Source organism: Macaca fascicularis, chromosome 16, assembly GCF_037993035.2.
Source record: "Macaca fascicularis isolate 582-1 chromosome 16, T2T-MFA8v1.1".
Taxonomy (NCBI): domain Eukaryota; kingdom Metazoa; phylum Chordata; class Mammalia; order Primates; family Cercopithecidae; genus Macaca; species Macaca fascicularis.
The window spans coordinates 2,247,756-2,270,100 of NC_088390.1; the positions used below are offsets into that span (position 1 = coordinate 2,247,756).

General features: G+C 43.6%; 1 protein-coding gene and 1 pseudogene across 7 annotated transcripts in view; both read right to left on the reverse strand.

Moving 5' to 3' along the window:
* SMG6 (SMG6 nonsense mediated mRNA decay factor) overlaps positions 1 to 22,345 on the reverse strand; it is a 243,592-nt gene that overhangs the window by 64,576 nt on the left and 156,671 nt on the right. The gene's annotated exons all lie outside the window — the stretch shown is intronic.
* LOC123569512 (mitochondrial calcium uniporter regulator 1 pseudogene) lies at positions 3,583 to 4,499 on the reverse strand (annotated as a pseudogene).

A 22,345-nucleotide genomic window follows, 5' to 3' on the forward strand; every position in this document is an offset into this window, starting at 1 on the left:
ATTCAAACTTATAGCTGCTTTTATAATCACTTCCTGAAAACACAGTAGGAAGAGAGTGGTATGTGCTCACCCCACCCTCCATTTAACACTGCCCCAGCAATCCAACTATGTGCTTTCCACTGAGAAGAGCCCAGCTTTTTGCCTTTGGCAGCACTGAAGGCCAGACATTACCAGCACTCCTGTGCACAGCTCAAGGCTCCGCCCAAATCAGACTGCACACACTGAATCCAAGAGGAATATCATTCCAGAACCACCCAGGGGAGAGAGAGGAGAGCTGAGGAGGCTGGGTGGGACAGTTGGGACACTTCTAACTTCTGACACCAGGACACCCAAGTGGTTGGCAGAGGCATTTCGGTAGTGCGGTGACAGATCAACTGTAGTGTGGGAAATCCCAAATGCTATCGTAAAGAAGTTCTCTCTGCACAAAGAGAGGGGCGACAACAAGGGCGGGGTACAGGCCACAGGGCAGTAAGGTAGAGAAATCAGCTTTAGCGAACTGGCTAACTACTGGGCTAGTCCAATTCTGAATACACAAGTGATATTCTAGCCTCTTTTCAGGAGAGACTGATGTGGAGTAGTCATGGGAGGCCAGGAAACAAAGTTCCATTTCTGGCCTAAAGTGGATTGGAGGGTTCCTCCGCAGAGAGTCATAACACAGTGTTTATATAAAACCCCACAAACCCACTGCTCCTGGCTGTCTGAGGCCAAAGGCATCTTCTTCCTGGAGAGCTACGTCTCTTACCCTCTAGGCTCTAAGACGCCCTCTTTTACTTAGTAAGGTTTCCTGTTTACTCTGAGATCTGCAGATCTCCCCAAGGAGTCTTTAGAGAGAAGCCAGGGAAGGGGGCAGCAGGGAGACTGAACAGTACTAAGGACACAGGTCCTCCGCATCCTACCATTACTTCTCACATGGCAGAAAAACGAATGGACACTGAAAGGGGGTTTCCTGGTTTAACTAATTATTTACAGCGTTTATTCTTTATTTTTTTTTTCTAATGTGCAGGCATCTCTTAGATTGTTGACCCTCAAGGAAAATGCAATTGGGAGCACAACCATGACTGACACCTAAAGGCACTTTTTATTGCTGTTCCCATGAGAACACCATCAGAATGATGACCAAGGTATATACTGCTACAAAATAATCAGCATCTCCATTTGGAGAAGGAATTTCTTTTAAAAACACCCCATTTGGGGCACTATGGTCTCCTCCTCTATGGAAACAGGAAGAGGCAGAAGGAGTTCCATTCCTGCCACAGCAGAGTCTACTTTTTGCTAATTTTTTGGAAAACAAGTTCTCTTTGGCTCTGGAGAAAACCAGACATTTCCAAAGGGAAAATAGAGAAGGAGACAGAGTCTGATGTGGCAAGACTTGTAGCCCTCTTGTATCTCCAAGACAGAGATAACCCGGAGGGACCCAAATCCCTATGTATATTCACCTTCTAACCATGCAATCCATATAATCCAGATTTCCGGAGACACTACAAGGCCTCTGAAGATGTCACCACAATCCTATGATTTAGGAAGAAAAGAAAATCTGAGGATAATTCTCTTGGGCTGTGCTGGCCAACAGGATGACCATTAGCTACAATACAGCCAAACTTAAATTTAAATTTCCTAAAATTGAATATAATTAAAAATGAAGTTCCAATAAATGGAAAAACATCCTATGTTCATGAATTAGAAGACAATATTGTTACGCTAACAATAGTAACCAAAGCAATCTACAGATTCAATGCAATTCCTATCAAAATCCCAATGGCATTTTCCACAAATACATAAAAACACATCTTAAAATTCATATGGAATCTAGCTGGATGCAATGACCCATGCCAGTAGTCCCAGAACTCTGGGAGGCAAAAGCGGGCAGACTGCTTGAGGTCAGGAGTTGGAGACCAGCCTGGTCAACATGGCAAAACCCCGTTTCTATTAAAAATACAAAAATTAGCTGGGTGTGGTGGTGCATGCCTGTAATCCCAGGTACTTGGGAGGCTAAAGCACAAGAATCGCTTGAACCTGGGAGATGGAGGTTGCAGTGAGTTGACACTGTGCCACTGCACTCCAGCATGGGCAATGGAGCGAGAACCCGTCTCAAAAAAAAAAAAAAAAAAAAAAAAAAATTCATATGGAATCTTAAGGGACTCCATACAGTCAAAATAATCTTGAAAAGGAACAAAAGTTAGAGGGCGCATGCTTCTGGATTTCAAAACTTACTGCAAAACTATACTAATCAAAATGGTGTGGTACTGGCATAGAATAGAACAGAAAACCTAGAAGTAAACTCTCACAAATACAGGGTCAACTGACTTTTGACAAGGGTGCCAAGACCAATTCCAATCTTATGGAAGGAATAGTCTTTTCAACAAAAAGAGCTTTAAAAAACCTGGATATTCACATGCAAAAGAATGAAGCCAGACCCTTACCTAACACCATATACAAAAACCAATTCAAAACGGACCAAAGACCTAAAAGGAGCTAAAACTAGAAAACTCTTAGAAGAAAGCATAAGGGAAAATCTTTATGACACGAGATTTGGCAATGATTTCTTGGATATGACATCAAAAGGATAGGAAACAGAAGAAAAAATAAGCAGGCTGGACACACCGCCTCACGTTTGTAATCCCAGCACTTCGGGAGGCTGAGGCAGGTAGATCATTTGAGGTTGGGAGTTTGAGACCAGACTGGCCAACATGGTGAAACCCCGTCTCTACTAAAAATACAAAAATTAGCTGGGCGGGCCCCTGTAATCCCAGCTATTTGAAAGGCTGAGGCACAAGAATCACTTGAACCCAGGAGGTGGAGGTTGCAGTGGGCCAAGATCAAGACACTGCACACCGGCCTGGGCAACAGAGTGAGGCTCAGTCTCAAGAAAAAAAGAAAAAAAAAGAAAAAAAAAGAAAAAAGCCAACCGGATTTTATCAAAATTAAACACTTTTGTGCATCAAAGGTGGTGACTCACACCTGTAATCCTAGCACTTTGGGAGGCTGTGGTGGGACGATTGCTTGAGGCCTGAGAGTTCAAGAGAAGCTCTGGTAACATGGGGAGACCCTATTTCTACACACACACGTGCACGCATGCAAACACACAGACACACGCACACATACACGCACGCACGTGCACACATGCACAAGCACACACACGCGTGAACACACGCGTGCATACAATTAGCTGGGTGTGGTGGTACGTGCTTGTGGTCCCAGCTACTTAGGACGCTGAGGTGGGAGGATCCCTTGGGCTTGGGAGTTGGAGGCTGCAGTGAGCCGTAATGGTGACACTGCATTCCAGCCTGGGCAACAGAGAGAGATCCTGTCTCAAAAAAAAAAAAAAAAAAAGGACAAATATTGCATGATTCCACTTATATGAGGTACTTACAAGAGGGAAATCCATAGAGCTATAAAGCAGAAGTTGCCAGGGGAAGGGGGAATGAGGAGTGAGTGTTTAATGGTCACAGCATTTGGAATGATGAAAAGTTCTGGAAATGGATAGTAGTGATGGTTGCACAACACTGCGAATGTACTTAATGGCACTGAGTTGTACACTTAAAAAATTGTTGAAATGGTAAATCCTTTTTTTCCCTCTTTAAATAGACACTTTATTAGATCCACAGGCGACAATATCCCAGAGCTACTGTTAGGCACGTAAATACAGACCCTGCTAAAGGTTTAATATTATCAAGCTTGTGTGACTCAAGCATGGTTTTGGGGCCAACAACCTCAGTTCCTATCTTCCTGTCTCTCTGGGTGAGGGCCCGATCTTGCTGGGCATGCAATGTCACTATTTCTGTTCTCAATTCCAGCAGCTTCCTTTCGTTCAATGAATACAATTCTTTTACTCTGCTCTTTTCTAGGCTGAAGTCTAATTTAGTATCTCTTAGGACTTTAATCACTTCATCCATTACTTGTTTTAACTGATTTAGTTTGAGTTTTATTTTCTCATTTTCTGCTCTGAGGGCTGAAAATTCACACTTCTCCCAAGTAATCATATCCTTTTCCACATTCAGTCTGAGACATTATTGGCTGAAGAGCGATCTCCTGCTGCATCTTGGTGGCCATATCTTTGTAGACGATACCCATGTTGGTCTCCAGGACCTTGACCAATGCAGACACAATGATTTCTGCTTGCTGAGTAGCAAACCCATTGTCTTCCAGTAAGCACACTAAGGCATGAGTGTCAAAGTAGAGCTTCCTACTCCCAGAAGAGGTGAAATCTCTCCTTTTGCGCTCCAGCTGCAGGTATCCAGCAGACCCCTGCAGGAAGGGAGTGTGGGCGCCACGCCGAGGCACAGGCGAAGGGCGCTGGCAGCAGCGGCGATGCCCGGGGTAAGACCCCACGGGCACATCCATGTGCCACTGCGTCTGGCCAAGGGTGCGGCGTACCCGAGGCACGAGTGTTCCCAGTCCCCAAGCTGCTGGCACAGGGCAGCAGTGGCCAAGTGCAGGGAGGGCACGAAATGGTAAATTTTATGTGTGCATATTTTACCACAATTTAAAAAATCATTTCTTCAGGTAGACCAGCCACATTTCACGTGCTCAACAGCTACACGCGGCCAGTAGTTACCACACCAGACAGTGTAAAGTAGAATACTTTCACCACTGCAGAAAGTTCTATTGGACAGCATGGCTCTAGAGTTAGATTAAAAACCAATGGATTCTGATTTCAACAGTACTAAGCTATATGCCACTCTAACTGCCTTATGCTTTATTCTGTATGCCACTATCCTGCCAATTTGTTATTCTAACAGCCTCTCCAAGCATTGTATACCCACTATTGTAAACTTGAGGCCCGGCACAGTGGCTCATGCCTGTAATCCCAGCACCTTGGGAGGCCGAGGCAGGTGGATCACTTGAGGTCAGGAGTTTGAGACTAGCTTGACCAACATGGTGAAGCCCCATCTCTACTAAAAACACAAAAATTAGCTGGGCATGGTGGTGCGCACCTGTAGTCCCAGCTACTTGGGAGACTGAGCTGGGAGAATCATTTGAACCCAGGAGGTGGAGGTTGCACTGAGCCAAGATCGTGCCACTGCACTCTAGCCTGGTGACAGAGCAAGATTCCATCAAAAAAAGGAAGGAAGGAAGGAAGGAAGGAAGGAAGGAAGGGAGGGAGGGAGGGAGGGACGGAGGGACGGAGGGAGGAAGGAGAGAAATGGCATGCAAGCAGCAGAGTAAAAACCTTTAAGAAAATGAAACAAATATGTTATCTCCCACGAAACAACTATGAGTCAAGAATATGTTCATGTTAAAGTTTGGAAGAGTACACTGACTATTTTAGGAAGAAAATGATAGTTTTAAATTAGAATTTTATTACGGGGCTGGGTGGGGTGGCTCACACCTGTAACCCCAGCATTTTGGGAAGCCAAGGCAGACGGATCGCTTGAGCCCAGGATGGCGAAACCCCATCTTTATTAAAAATACAAAAAAGTAGCCAGGTGTGGTGGCACACGCCCATAGTCTCAGTTATTCAGGAGGCTGAGGTAGGAGGGGCAAGCCCAGGGAGGCTGAGGCTGCAGTGAGCCATAATCGCACCACTGTACTCCAGCCTGGGCAATGGGAATAAGAACCTATTTAAAAAAAATTATTAATGTATAACCCCATATGAACAGGTTAAAAAGAAAAACTACACGATCATCAACAGATTAAGAAAAAATATTTAATAAAATTAAACCCTTATTTGTGATTTTAAAAAAATACTCAGCTATCTAGGAATAGAAGTGAATGTTCTTAACCTGACAAGATACACTTATCAGAAATCTATGGGCCAGGCATGGTTGGTCACACCTGTAATCCCAGCACTTTGCAAGGCTGAGACGGGCAGACCACCTGAGGTAAGGAGTTTGAGACCAGCCTGGCCAACATGGTGAAATCCTGTTTCTACTTAAAATAAAAAAATCAGCCTGGCATGGTGGTGCGCGCCTGTAACCATAGTTACTCGGGAGGCTGAGACAGGAGAATCGCTTGAACCCGGGAGGTGGAGGTTGCAATGAGCCAAGATCATGCCACTGCACTCCAGCCTAGGTGACAGGGCAAGGCTCTGTCTCAAAAAAAAAAAAAAAAAAAAAAAAACGAAAAAGACAAAGAAAAAGAAGAAAAAAAAGAAATCTATGACAAGTGGATTTAATGTAACTTTAGAAGCATTGCTATTAAAGTTAGAAACAAAGAATTTCTATTATTATGGTTACTCTTACAGAACAAGACAGCTCAGTAAAGTTGATAGATATAAGATGAAAAGAAACAGCATTTATATTCATACCATTAATAGTTAACTAGAAAATATGATAAATTAGTAACAAAATCTGTGCAAGGGTTTTATGGGAAATATTACAAAACATCCTTGAAGGGCATAAAAGACCTGAATAAATTAACAGTATATCATGTTCATGGATGGGAAGACTAAATACTGTATATATGGCAATTGCTCACTGGTTCAATGGAACAGAACAGAGGACTAGGAAACGGAAATCTGCTTTACAAACTAAATCCCAAATGGAATGAACATATAAATGGAAAACCAAAATGAAAACCAAACATTCAGAAGAAAAATCTAAAGTAAAACTAAAACTTTTAGAAGAAAAATGTTGTTATATATTCTTTATGACCTCAGGGTATGTAAGGTTTCCTTTTTTTCATGTAAAATTGCAATTATTCTTGGTAATATTTTAACCTAACAACCAAGTGATTTAAAAAAAAAAAAAAAGATCAAATGGGCCAGGCATGGTGGATCACCCGAGGTCAGGAGTTCGACACCAGCCTGTCCAACATGGTGAAACCCTGTCTCTACTAAAAATACAAAAATTAGCCAGGCATGGTGGTGGGCGCCTGTAATCCCAGCTACTCGGGAGGCTGAGGCAGGAGAATCACTTGAACCCAGGAGGCAGAGATTGCAGTGAGCCAAAATTGCGCCATTGCACTCCAGCCTGGACGACAAGAGCAAGACTTCGTCTTTAAAAAAAGATAAAATGACAAAGTCTTATACAGAGATAAAAGTAACCCTTTTACCCCACAAAATTATAAGCTCTGGCTTATGATTAGGACAATTGATTTTATATACAATAAAACTTTAAGCATATTTGCTATTAAATGCATGCCAGTGGTCTTGTTTTAATTAATTTTTTTTAATTATGGAAAATCTCAAACATATATAAAAGGAGAGACTAGTATAATAAATAAACCCGATACCATCGTCTAGCTTCAACAATTAGCAATATATGGCCAATATTGCACACTCAGAACGGATTTCTTTTTTTTTTTTTTGAGATGGAGTCTCGCTCTGTCGCCCAGGCTGGAGTGCAGTGGTGCAATCTCGGCTCACTGCAAGCTCCGCCTCCCGGGTTCAAGTGATTCTCCTGCCTCAGTCTCCCGAGTAGCTGGGACTACAGGTGTCTGGCCACCATGCCCAGCTAATTTTTTTTTTTTTTGTATTTTTAGTAGAGACCATATTGCCAGGCTGGTCTTGAACTACTGACCTTGTGATTTGCTCACCTCGGTCTCCCAAAATGCTGGGGGATTCCAGGCATGAGCCCCTGTGCCCAGCCGGAAAGGATTTCTTAAGTAAGACATAAACCAGAAAGGAAATGGCTGATTTGTCATAAAAATTTTTATGCAAAGAAAATGCTGTAAATAAATTTAAAATTATACACTGGGTGATCCGCTATGCACGTAGCTGACAAAGATTCACATGCAGACTTGTAAATCAATAAAAACCAATCAGCCGGGCACGGTGGCTCATGCTTGTAATCCTAGCACTTTAGGAGGCTAAGGCAGGCGGATCACTTGAGGACAGGAGTTCAAGACCAGCCTGGCCAACATGGTAAAACCCCGTTTCTACTAAAAATACAAAAATTAGCCAGGTGTGGTGGTAGGCACCTGTAATCCCAGTTACCCGGGAGACTGAGGCAGGAGAATCCCTTCAACCCAGGAGGCGGAGGTTGTAGTGAGCCAAGATGGCACCACTGCACTCCAGCATTGGGTGACAGAGCGAGACTCTGTCTCCAAAAAAAAAAAAGAAGGAACTTTTGAACTCGAGCAATCCTCCTGCCTTGGCCTCTCAAAGTGTTGGGATTACAGGCATGAGCCACCATGCCCAGTGAATTTATTTTGCTTACTTATTTCTTTACTTGTTTGCTCTGCATCCCCATAACTGGAACGTAAAATCTGTGAGGTAAGAGACTATGCCTGTCTCATTCACCACAAAATCCCTAGCACTGTGAATGCCTGGTAAATAGTAAGTGTTTAATAAATATCTAATGTTGAATGAACACCAGAAGTCAAGCCTCAGAGCAACTTAACAGCAGATGTGTCACCCTGGCTACATGTGGACTGTAGATTCAAGCGCCAGTCCCACTGAGGTGTCTATGGGGAAGAGGTGTGGGACGATCAATGGATAGTGCTCTTACCTGTTACAACTCAGTACCAGGGGGAGTGGGAGAGAAGAGAAAATACAAAATTGTATTTGGAAAGCAAATTTCTATTAACAAGATATAGAAACTTTGAGCCTCTGGATTCTCTGCAGACATCTCATTAATTCCCCAGCACAATCTGTTCATGCAAGTTCCTACATGAGGTACAGGAACTAAATTTCTAAAACCCTAAACCATGTCAATCTCTTTTCCCAGCCTCGGGTCTGAGAGAGTGACAGAAGAAGAAAGGGGACAGTGAAGAGAAACCAAGAAGGCACATTAAATAGATTGCCTTTTGTTGTTGTTGAGACAGGGTCTCATTTTGTCACTCAGGGTGGTGGGAACATAGGTCACTGCAGCCTCAACCTCCCAGGCTCAAGCAATGTCCCTGCCTCACCCCCCAAGAAGCTGGGACTATAGGCACATGCTACCACATCTGGCTAATTTTTGTATATTTTGTAAAGACAGGGATTCACCATGTTGTAATCTCAGCACCTTGGGAGGCCAAGGTGGGTGGATTACTCGAGGCCAGGAGTTCGAGACCAGCCTGGTCAACATGGTGAAACCCCATCTCTACTAAAAATACAAAAATTACCCAGGCATGGTCGTGCGTGCCTGTAGTCTCAACTACTCTACTTGGGAGGCTGAGGCAGGAGAATCACTTGAACCCGGGAGGCAGAGGTTGCAGTGAGTGAGATGGCACCACTGCACTCCAGCCTGGGTGACAGACTGAGACTCTGTCTGGAGGAAAAAAAAAAAGTTTAAAAACATGTAAATTCTTAGAATAATATCTAAGACAAAGCAAGTCCTCAGTAAACTGTAGCTTTTATTGTAATTATTCATCTGCGAGAGAGGGAACTTACGTTTAATTCTTTGGAAAAAATGGCAGCCCTGGAGGCTTAGATGACTAAATCATTAGCTAACAAGTCAGAGACAACATGAAACAGTGGGAAAGCCCCAGACCAAATATTAAAACACCTGCTGGAGCGGAGTTTGCCAGTTACCTCCCAATCCAGTCTTCCCCTCTTTAGCAAAGTAACTCTGATTTTTAACTAAGAGTGTGAGTGTGTGTGTGTGTTTTAGACACAGGGTCTCAATATTTCACCCAGGGATGGGATACAGCGGCATGATCATGGCTCACTGCAGCCTCGAACTCCTGGGCTCCAGTGATCCTCCCGCCTCAGTCTCTAGAGTAGCTAGGATTACAGGTACGTGTTACCACATCTGGCTAATAGCTGGGTACGTTTCTGCCAGTCAGGTGACTGTATTTTCAGCCCTCTCTGCAGCTAGGACAGCCATGTGACTCTTGAGATGTTTATAAATATAACTTCTACATAAAACCTTGAAGAAGTCTCTTTAAATGTATGGGGCATACCCTTTCTGTTTTATTCCTCCATTAAGCTTCCTGCTGATGCTCTACTAACCATCTTGGGATGGGACCACATCGTAGGATGTTGTGTATTAAGCTCCAGTGTCTGCCAATTTGGGGAAGCCAAGTGGTAGAGCCTGAACACTAGCCCTGGACTGCCTATGTCTAGACTCTTGATCTAACAGGATAAAACTATATGTTTAGGCCTCTTATTCACCTAAATCTAATAGAAACTGATAGGTTTAGGTTCTGACCTAGTATCACCATATGATCTCAGATAAATCAGTCTAATTCTTAATCTTCTCAGCTGTAAAATGTGATAATGCCCACTTTGGGAGGCTGAGGTGGGTGGATCACGAGGTCAGGAGTTTGAGACTAGCCAGGATAATCTGGTGAAACCCCGTCTCTACTAAAAATACAACTAGCTGGGTGTGGTGGTGCGCGCCTGTAATCCCAGCTATTTGGGAGGCTGAGACAGAACTGTTTGAACCCAAGAGGCAAAGGTTGCAGTGAGCTGAGATCGTGCCATTGTGCTACAACCTTGGAGCCTGGGTGACAGAGCGAGACTCCGTTTCAAAAAAAAAAAAGTGACAATGCCTCGCAGAACTGTAGTGGAAATCAAATGAAACAATACATCATGATAGCACTATGGAAAATGTTGATGTAAGTTTTATCAATGAAAATGAAACACCGAGAATGGAAAAGCAAGTGTTAATGATGAAGGCATAGAGATAAAGACAAAATAACTTTTAAAAAGTCTATGAAAGGAGGCTGTGTTTCTAAGAGTAGAAAACTTTCTTACAGAAGGTCATGAAAATTGATCATGTTGGAGATAATATTCTGAATCCTGCTAAATACAATACTAAATTATCTCAGCAGGAATCTTGTAATTTACCACTCTTTGAAGTCCGTAGCTTCTGATGCTGATTCATTCCTAATTAAATGGCTTTAGCTATTCAAATCCTAGTACCTCCCTCTCAATATCCTCCCTGTCATCATCCCAGACCTTTTTTTTTTTTTTTTTTTTTGAGACTGAGTCTGGCTCTGTCGCCCAGGCTGGAGTGCAGTGGCCGGATCTCAGCTCGCTGCAAGCTCCGCCTCCTGGGTTTACGCCATTCTCCTGCCTCAGCCTCCGGAGTAGCTGGGACCACAGGCGCCCGCCACCTCGCCCGGCTAGTTTTTTTATTTTTTAGTAGAGACGGGGTTTCACCGTGTTAGCCAGGATGGTCTCGATCTCCTGACCTTGTGATCCGCCCGTCTCGGCCTCCCAAAGTGCTGGGATTACAGGCTTGAGCCACCGTGCCCGGCTGACCTTTTAAAAAAATAGTTTTATTTTACTTTATTTATTTTTTTGACAACAGAGTCTCACTCTGTCACCCAGGCTAGAGTTCTGTGGCACGATCTCGGCTCACTGCAACCTCTGCCTCCTGGGTTCAAGCGATTCTCCTGCCTCAGCCTCCCGAGTAGCTGGGATTATGGGCATAAGCCACTACACCCACCTAATTTTTATATTTTTAGTGGAGATGGGGTTTTGCCATGCTGACCAGGCTGGTCTCAAACTCCTGACCTCAGGTGATCCACCTGCCTCAGCCTCCCAAAGTGCTGGGATTACAGGCATGAGCCACTGCACCCGGCCTAATAGTTTTATTTTAAATTGGCAAAGAGTAATTGTATATATTTATGAAGGACAATGTGATATTTTGATAAATGTGTACATGTGGAACAATCAAATTGGGCAATGTAACACATCTGTCATCTCATATACTTATTTATTTGTGGTGAGAACATTTAAAATCTATTCTTTAAGCTATTTTGAAATATACATTATTCACTCTAGTCACCATGCTTTACAACAGATCATAAGAACCTACTCCTCTTGTCTAATAAAAACTCTGTATCCTTTGCCCAACACCTCCTCTTTCCCCATCCACCCCCACCAACCCCAACCTTAATAACTGAGTTATACTTAGTGACTTTATCACAAAGCAAAGTCGTCTAAGAGAACTTTATGGCAATAATGGAAATGTTCTATATTATGCTTGACAATACAGTACCCATCAGTCTCACGTGGTTACTGGCCACTTGAAATGTGACTAGTGTGACTGAAGAACTGAATTTTCAATTTTATTTAATTGTAATTAACTAAGTTTTGATTGATTGAGACAGGGTTCTCATTCTGTCACCCAGGCTGGAGTGCAGTGGTGCAATCACAGCTCACTGTAGCCTTAACCTCTCAGGTTCAAACAATCTTCCCACCTTAGCTCCTTGAGTAGCTGGGACTAGAGGCACGTACCACCATGCCAAGCTAACTTAAATTTTTTGTAGAGATGGGATCTCACTATGTTGTCCAGGCTGGTCTTGAACTCTTTTTTTTTTTTTTTTTTTTTTTTGAGACGGAGTCTCGCTCTGCTGCCCGTGCTGGAGTGCAGTGGCCGGATCTCAGCTCACTGCAAGCTCCGCCTCCCGGGTTCCCGCCATTCTCCTGCCTCAGCCTCCCGAGTAGCTGGGACTACAGGTGCCGCCACCTCGCCCGGCTAGTTTTTTTGTATTTTTTTAATAGAGACGGGGTTTCACCGTGTTAGCCAGGATGGTCTCGATCTCCTGACCTCGTGATCCGCCCGTCTCGGCCTCCCAAAGTGCTGGGATTACAGGCTTGAGCCACCGTGCCCGGCTGGTCTTGAACTCTTGGACTCAATCCTCCCACACTGGCCTCTCAAAGTGCTGGGATTACAGGCATGAGATACCACACCTAGCCTATATATATATGTGTGTGTGTGTGTGTGTGTGTGTATATATATATACACACACACATTATACACACACACACACACACACACATATATATATTTTTTAAGACAGTCTTGCTCTGTCGACCAGGCTGGAGTGCAATGGTGTGATCCTGGCTCACTGCAACCTCTGCCCTGGGGGGTTCAGGTGATTTTCGTGTCTCAGTTTCCTGAGTAGCTGGGATTACAGACATGCACACCATGCCTGGCTAATTTTTGTATTTTTAGCAGAGATGGGGTTTCACCATGTTGGCCAGGCTAGTCTTGAACTCCTGGCCTCAAGCAATCTACCCGCCTCAGCCTCCCATAGTGCTGAGATTACAGGCATGATTCACTGTGCCTGGCCAAATAATTTAATTTTAAGTAGACAAATGTGGCTAGTGACTGTTATCGGTCAGCCATACAGTGAGCTCTAAGAAATAGAAGTAAATCATGGCATTTCTTCATTTCCATCTGACCTATCTCATTGACTCTAAATATCTGTGGCAAAATGTTTTCTTTTCGCCTGCTCCTGACCCTTCTTGGAAAGTCTCCATTTCCCTCTTCAGAATTTGGGATTAATGATCTTCTTTCCAGAGGAACAGACACATATGTTCAACACACACACACGTATACGCACACAGAGTCCTAAGTCAAATTCAGCGAACACTTCACTGAACACACCAAAATAGTTGGATTCATGGAATCCACCAAAAAATGTGCCAAAGACAATTCAATCCCTGAAAAGCCCTCACCTTTTTTTTCTTTTTTTTTTTTTTTTTTTTAGCTTTTTTGTCTAAAGACACCAGAATTTCAATTATCCTTCTTGGTAAGTCCTTATATAAGTTTAGTACGTTCTTTTTATTAAATAAAACACAAGAAAAAATAGGCAGGTTCTGCTCCTGAAAGATCAAATTAAGATCAGGCATGGTGGCTCGCTCCTGTAATTTCAGCACTTTGGAAGGATTGCTTGAGCCAGGAGTTCAAGACCAGACTGGGCAACATGGTGAGATCTCTTCTTTACAAAATAAATAAATAAATAAAATTAAAAAATAAAAAAATTAGCTGGGTGTGGTGGCAGACACCTGTAGTCCCAGCTACCTGGGAGGGTGAGATGGGAGGACTGCTACTTGAACCCAGGAGGTGGAGGCTGCAGTGAGTACAGATCCCGCCACTGCACTCCAGTCTGGGTGAGAGTGAGACCCTGACTCAAAAAAAGGATCCAACTAAAAGAAGTGGTTTGAATCAAGATTACTAACCATGGAAAGCTTCTTGGTACTACTACCAGACTAGTGGGCAGGCAGGAGAAAAGCAGCTCTCCAGAAGGGAGTACCAAAGGTGGTGATATATGGAGAAATGTTTTTCTAGCTCAAAAGAAACACACTAGAACAAACACCCTAACCCTGATGACCACCCCCCAGGCTGCTATTCAGGTGCTCATGTTTTAGATGTGAGCTAAAGTGTAATTCCTTAAAAAAAACTCCTTGATGTGACTCCAAGAAATGATGTGACAGTACTCAGAGGCACACCAGCATGACCTTTTCAAATGCAAACCGACTTACTCATCAGAGCTGTCAGGTTTCTCGGGGAGGAGTTTAAAAGAAAGGCAACACTTCCCTCTGAGTGAACTGGAGTGTGGCTGACCCTGACTAAGTGAGAATGAAGGGACAAAAGACACCTGGAGAATGACCCCTGCAAGCAGAAAGCGCCATGGGACTAGGCCTTGAAAGAACTTGATGGGAACGGAAAGTCTTTGGCTCTACAGATTCTCTGCTTCGGTCAGCCCACCTTGATTGGTTTTGGCACACCCCCCAACCCCCAAGCTGGCTTAGATATTCATGGATCTTAGTACCGAATCCAAATGTCCTCTGTATCTCCAAGTCAGATCTTCCTTGTCTTTACAGCAGGACTGCCTGTCAACCATGTCACTCAGCTAGGCTTCACTGGCTCTTCCTCACACAGCCCTTGTTAAGACATGAGCACCACACTAGACATTTGGGGATGGCGGTTGGAGAGGAGTATCATGGAGCTCACAATCTAACTGTTCAGTGTGTAGTCTTAAAGGCAGATGCAGACAAAAAGAGCTGAGCGATGACCCAGAACTGTGTCCACACCTGGAAAATGCCTTTGGTCTTTAAGGGGTTATTATATCACAACATGGAAATACAGTGATTAAGTAAGAGGCAGGAAAAACAAACAAACAAACAAACAAACCCTGGAATTTCAGAAAGAAGAAATAAAAAGTAGGGTAAAGGTAGGTAGTGGCTGGGATTAGTAAAAATGACAGTGAAACTTTAGATTTTTTCAAATATAAAGGTTAGGGAAATGAGAACTGGATATTCAAACACGCCAAGATAAAGAAGCCTGTCCCCCATCTACAGGAAGTTTATCCCTAACATCTAAATAGTCATGTTTTAAAATCAACAAGTTTGCTGGTTTTCAGCTGCCACTAACCAGAACTCCCAGTGGCTGTGGCCTACAGTGTAGACAGACTGTGCCCAGCCGGACTAAATGAAGACATATAACCGGAAGTCCGCCACCAGCCTGACCCCTCCCAGTTTCAGGAGGAGCCTGAGCAAAACACTATCCAGCTACAAGAGTAGTAGACAAGATGCTTTAACCCTAGCAGCACAGGGTACGAAGGATCCCATATCTGAATCAGCAGATTCAGAGTAAGTGGTCTATGACCCAAGGAAACTCTAAGGATAAGAACGGAAACTTACCAGCAAGTTCAGCAGGACTTTTGGTTTCCCCCACCTCTCTCCCTCCCTGTCCACTGCAGTTACATATTCATGTCCACAGTCACATATTTTTAAAATTTGATATAATTATCTCCTAGAAATTACTGTATGTAGCCTCTTGGGATCTAAGGCAATTAAGTGAAGATAAATGTATTTCATAGAGCAAGCTGTCAAAGGATAAAGCAATTTCATTCCCCATTTGAAGTGGAGGCTTGGGTCACGCATGGTTTATTTGAAACAAAGCCATCACCTAAAGCTGCCGATCTTATCTCTAACTCTGTTCTCTGTTCCAAACTGCTGGAGATGTGTAGCGTGGCACTGCCTGAAGTTATGACATCTGGCTCAAGGCCAGCAGAACAAGCCAGCTCCTCTTCTAGGTTTCAAGCCTAAGAGGACAAAAGTCACATTAAAAGAGGGTAACTACACAGGTGAAGTCTGTTAAACCCTGAAAAAGGGAGATGTTTCCAGGGTATTGGGAGTGACTAAAGAGGCACCCAACAGTGGGGAAGTTGTGCAAGAAAAGGCAGAAGAAACAGCCCCCAAATGGGGTAGGTAAAATACATGCCAAGGAACCAGATTTTTCTCATCTGGGAGACACCAAACCAAACAGTGAGGCCTATTTCATGAAACAGCCTAAGAGATGGAAAGCACGCCAGACTGACAATCAAGAGACAATCAAGGGTTCTAGTACTGTAAGGCTGTGTGAAACTTACGGAAAAGTGCCTGTTTTTTAGTTTAGTTTTTTTTTTTTTTTTTTTTGAGATGGAGTCTCACTCTGTCACCCAGGCTGGAGTGCAGTGGTGCAATCTCAGCTCACTGCAACTGTGGCCTCCCGGGATCAAGCGATTCTCCCTGTCTCAGCTTCCCAAGAAGCTGGGATCACAGGCGTGCGCCACCATGCCTGGCTAATTTTGTATTTTTAGTAGAGATGGGTTTTGCCATGTTGGCCAGGCTGGTTTTGAACTCCTGACCACACGTGATCTGTCTGCCTTGGTTCCCAAAGTGCTGGGATTATATGTGTAAGCCACCATGCCAAGAGCTTTAAAAAAACATTTTTTTTTTTTTTTTTTTTTTTTTAGATGGCGTTTCACTCTGTCACCCAGGCTGGAGTGCAGTGCTGTGATCTTGGCTCACTGTCACCTGTACCTCCTGGGTTCGAACAATTCTCCTGCCTCAGCCTCCCAAGTAGCTGGGATTACAGGCGCATGCCACCACATCCGGCTAATTTTTGTATTTTTAGTAGAGATGGGGTTTCACCATGTTGCCCAGGCTGGTCTCGGACTCCTGAGCTCAAGTGATCCTCCCACCCCAGTCTCCCAAAGTGCTGGGATTACAGGCACGAGCTACCACGCCCAGTTGGGAAAGTGCCTGTTAATTAATTTTTTTTTTTAACTGTAATGGGCACTTTATTTTTGAGATAGGGTCTTACTCTGTCACCCATGCTGGAGTGCAGCAGTGAGACCTCGGCTCACTGCAACCTCTGCCTCCCAAGTAGCTGGGACCATAGGCGTGTGCCACCACGCCCAACTAGTTTTTGTATTTTTTGCAGAGATGGGGTTTTGCCATGTTGCCTAAGCTGGTCTCCTGACCTCAAGTGATCTGCATGCCTCAGCCTCCCAAAGCGCTGGGGTTATAGGCGTGAGCCACTGCACCTGGCCTCGCACTTAATTTTTTAAAATTCTTCATATCCAGGTCGGGTGTGATGGCTCACACCTGTAATCCCAACACTTTGGTAGGCTGAGACAGGCGGATCCTGAGGTCAGGAGATCCAGACCATCCTGGCTAGCATGGTGAAACCCTGTCTCTACTAAAAATGCAAAAAATTAGCCGGGTGTGGTAGCACACACCTGTAGTCCCAGCACTTGGGAGGCTGAGGCAGAAGAATCACTTGAACCCGGGAGGCAGAGGTTGCAGAGAGCTGAGATTGTGCTACTGCACTCCAGCCTGGGCAACAGAGCAAGACTCTGTCTCAAAAAAAAAAAAACCTATATCCACATTGTATTGATTTTTATAACATGCAGTCAATGCACTATTTAGAAAGTAGTATTCAATTTTTTTTTTTTAAAGTAATTGAAGCTGTCTTTAGGTGAAATACATGCATGTCAGACCTTGTCTGAGCACTGCTTTTTGCAGAAGCCTTGACAAACTGGAATTGGCTTTCAAGTATTAGTGCACTGGAATCACCTGGAGAGCGTGTTAAATGAGATTGCTGGGCTCCACCCTCAACTCTTTATGATTTATAAGTCGGAGGTAGGGCCTAAAACATGACAAGTTCCCAGGTGAATCTGATGCTGCTGGTAGTGGCACAGAGAAATCTGGCCAGGAGAATGATCTAGAATTGCAGTGTTTAATACAGTAGCCACTAGCCACATGTGGATATTTCAATTTAATTACATCAAGATTTGTTTTTCTGTTGCACTAGCCACATTTCAAGTATTCAAAAGTCACATGTGGCCAGTGGCTAGCTACCACACAGGATGGTGCAGAAATAGTAACTTTCCATCATTACAGTATTAAACACTGCATCATCACAGAAAGTTCTATAATATTTCACAGCACTGGTCAAGAATCTATTTGATTGCACTGGTTTGTTTAGCTTAGAGAAAAGAAAATGTAAAGAGAATTTCAAGTACAACTAAGGTGTATCAGATATAGAAAAAACAGACTTTGTGATTTTGAGAAAACCTTTTAAAAATCATTAAGTGGGAATTATAGGAAGGCAGGCTGTGTTCAGTTTGAGATGGAACTTTTTTCTGTTGGAGATGCGGTCTTGCTCTGTCACCCTGGCTGGAGTGCAGTGGCACAATCACAGCTCACCGTAACCTTGAGATCCCAGGCTTGAGTGATCCTCCTGCTCAGCCACTTGAATGGCTAGGACCACAGGTGTGCACACCATACCCGCTAATTTTTTTAAAAACTTTTTGTAGAGGAAGGGTCTTCCTATGTTGCATGGCTGGTCTTGAACTCCTGGGCTCAACTGATCCTCCTACCTTGGCCTCCCAAAGTGCTGAGATGACAGGCACAAGCCACCTCACTCAGCCTGAGAAGAAACTTTTTATAGTGACTGTCTCAGAGTAAATTCTGGGGAAGCATCTGGAGCAGAGGCTATTGAGAACATTGGAGGACTATTTTTTAATTAGATAAGAGACTGGCCCTGATGTCTTCTAAGGAACTTTTTTTTTTTTTTGAGACGGAGTCTCGCTCTGTCGCCCAGGCTGGAGTGCAGTGGTGCGATCTCGGCTCACTGCAAGCTCTGCCTCCCGGGTTCACGCCATTCTCCTGCCTCAGTCTCCCGAGTAGCTGGGACTACAGGCGCCCGCCACCACGCCCGGCTAATTTTTTGTATTTTTAGTGGAGACGGGGTTTCACCGTGTTAGCCAGGATGGTCTTGATCTCCTGACCTTGTGATCCGCCCACCTCGGCCTCCCAAAGTGCTGGGATTACAGGCGTGAGCCACCGCGCCCGGCCCCCTCTAAGGAACCTTTAACGCCATGGTTCTTTTGTAATCAATATGATCCAATTTTATAGTTACAATAATTGTTCACCATTCCTTTGAAATCCAGGACACTTTTCTAAAGCATGTACTTCAGGTAAAAGAAACTTCCTCTAGTGGGGATATCTGGTGATAAACTCTGTTTTGTTTTTGTTTTTGCTTTTGGTGGGGGGACAGGATCTCACTATGGCTGGACTCCAATGCCTGGGCTCCAGCGATCCTCCTGCCTCAGCCTCCCAAGCGGCTGGGAATATAGGCACGCATCAGCTTCTCCCAGTCCTTATTGTTTAAAAATGTCTTTATAACACCAAAGCACAAGTAATAAAATAAAATAAACCAGATTAATTGCACTTCATAAAAATTAAAACATTCAAGAAAGTGCAAGGACAATAAAATCATAGGAGAGATAAAATATTTGCAAATCATTTATCTGATAAAGGACTTGTATCCAGAATCTATAAAGAACTCCTGCAACTCAAGGCTGGGGGTGGTGGCTCATGCCTGTCATCCCAGCACTTTGGGAGGCTGAGGTGGGAGGACTGCTGGAGTCCAGGAGTTCAAAACCATACTGGGCAACACAGTGAGACCCTGTCTGTCTCTCTGTGAACTTCTACAACTCAATGTAATCTTTCTTTCTATCTGTCTATCTATCTATGAACTCCTACAACTCAATAATCTATCTCTCTCTCTCTCTCTCTCTCTCTCTCCTACAATTCAACAATAAAAGACAACCCAATTTTAAAAGTAGGCAAATATTTGAATAGTAGTCCAAAGAAATACCAATAGCTAGTGAACACATGAAAAGTTGTTCAACATCATTAGTTACTGAGAAATGCAAGTGAAAATCACCATTGAGATACCACTTCACACACACTAGGATGGCTATAATAAAAAAGACAATAATAACAAGTGTTGGTGAAGATGTGGGGAAATTGAACCCTCATACATTTGCTGCTAGTGAGAATGTAAAATGTTGCAGCTGCTTTGGAAAACTGTCTAGTGTGGAAGTTCCTCCAACAATTAAACACAGTTTACCATATGACCAAACAATACTACTTCTAGGTATATATATCTAAGAGAAATGAAAACATATGTCCACATAAAAACTCATACACAAATGTTCATATCAACATTATTCATAATAGCCAAAAAATGCAAACAACCTAAATGCTTATGAAACTGATGAATGGATAAACAAAACGTGGAATTATCATAAAATGGAATATTATTCAGGTATAAAAAGGAATGAAGTACTGATATGAGCTGTGACATGGATAAACCATAAAACATTAAGCAAACCAGAAGACGCCAGATACAAAAGGTCACATAATTATATGATTCCATTAGTATGAGATAAGCAGAAGAGGCCCATCTGGAGAGACTGAAAGTAAACTAGTGGTTGACAGGGGCTAGGAAGAGGGGGAAATAGAGGTGACATGACAGGTAGAGGGTTTTTTTTTTTTTTTTTTTTGAGACAGAGTCTGGCTCTGTCACCCAGGCTGGAGTGCAGTGGCGCCATCTCGGCTCACTGCAAGCTCCACCTTCTGGGTTCACGCCATTCTCCTGTCTCAGCCTCCCAAGTAGCTAGGATTACAGGTGCCCACCACCACGCCCAGCTAATTTTTGTATTTTTAGTAGAGACGAGGTTCCACCTCGTTGACCAGGCTGGTCTCGAATTCCTGACTTCAGGTGATCTGCACGCCTCAGCCTCCCAATGTGCTGGGGTTACAGGCGTGAGCCACGGCACCCGGCCATTAATTTTAAAACCTTTTTGTAGAGATGGGGTCTCATCATGTTTCCCAGGCGGGTCTTGAACTCCAGAGCTCAAGTGATCCTCCTGCCTTGACCTCCCTAAGTGGTGGGTTTACAGGCATGACCCACCATGCCTGGTCACCTTTGTTTATCCTTCACAAGATAGCTCTGTTGAAAATGACAATTATTTACTTTAAGTATATTAAAGGCTGTGGGCTGATTTCCATGGAACAGTATCCATGGGAATTCTTTGTGGCCTGAGTTGAAGCTGCTTGTTTCCAGAGAGGACTTTGCTTCTGCGGGTTACCCTGGGACGATGTCAGACAGAGATCGCTAAATTAAACCATCTGCTGCTCCAGGTTTTTCAGAGCAGACTAAAATCTCAGGTGAGGGTTAGCTGTTGGTCGTAAAATGCTCACCATGAGGTTTCCTTCTAATTTGCCCTCACCCTGAAGCTCTTTTGGATTCCCAGCTTTAGGAAAGGCCTCCGATATCATTCCTCACCTAGCGCGCATCCCACGCTTTCAGGCCTGCTCGCCATAGTCCAAGAAGCTTTTAGTGAGTACACCCAAAGTTTCCATGGCTTGACAGAAATCATCAGGGCAAGCACCAGCCAGCTTTGGCACTCGCTTCCTTTTCAGAAATCTCTTGTTCGTTTAGTTCTTAAGATCTGTAGATTTCTCATTTTCATGCCAGCTCAGGATGCGTTACATTATAGTTAGCATTTTGTTATTTATTTCTATTTTTGTTTTTTTTTTGAGGCAGTCTCTCTCTGTCGCTCTGCTGCCCAGGCTGATCAGTGGGGTGAAATCGGCTCACTGCAACATCCGCCTCCTGGGTTCAAGCGATTCTCATGCCTCAGCCTTCTGAGTAGCTGGAACTACAGGCATGTGCCACCACGTCCAGCTAATTTTTTTTTGTCTTCTTAGTAAAGACAGGGTTTCACCATGTTGCCCAGGCTGGTCTTCAACTCCTGAGCTCAGGCAACCCACCTGCCTCAGCCTCCCAAAGTGCTGGGATTACAGGCATGAGCCACTGTGCCCAGCCTATAGGTAGTACTTTAGTTGTGTTAATTGAGAAGGTTGTTCAGTGTATCTAATCCTACCATACAACTAAAAATGGAAGACCCTGTTAAACTCTTTGAGTTCTAAAAACCTCATGTAGGGTGGGCACAGTGGCTCACACCCATAATTCCAGCACTTTGGGAGGCCAAAGTGGCTGAGATCACGCCTGCACTCCAGCCTGGGCAACAGAGCGAGACTCCATCTCAAAAAAAAAAAAAAAAAGCATATAGCATACCTTTGCATCAGAAGCCACAGAGAGGATGCTGATGTACATTCAGAAATAAAAACAAAAAACAAAAAACAAGAAGCCATAGAGAGGAAAATCCATTCTTGCTCATCCATTCTGAACTCAGTTAGGTGACTGTTGGTAACTGGAATAGTTTCTGGAAAGCACAATCCACCCTGAAGTTCGGGTCAGTGTAGACTCTACCTGTCTGTAACTGTTCCTGAGTAGATGAACGATGCTCTACCTAAATCTCAATATATATTCCATGACTTTTTTTTTGTCTTTTTTAGTTATTCAGATTTTAGTTTTAAATATTTAAAATAACTAAAATCTTTCGGGGCTCCTTTCTTAAATATTTCTCTTTGTTGAAACAAAGAAACAACAGGAGAAAAGGGCCTAGAAGATATGATTAAATGAACTAAAATAATATATATGGGAGGTTATAATTCTCAAAAAACAATAGTAATGCAAAAACATGCTTAAGTAAAACCTAGTGAAGCCTGTGGAAGCATGAACTCTGGTGCCTGGCACAGGCTAAGTGG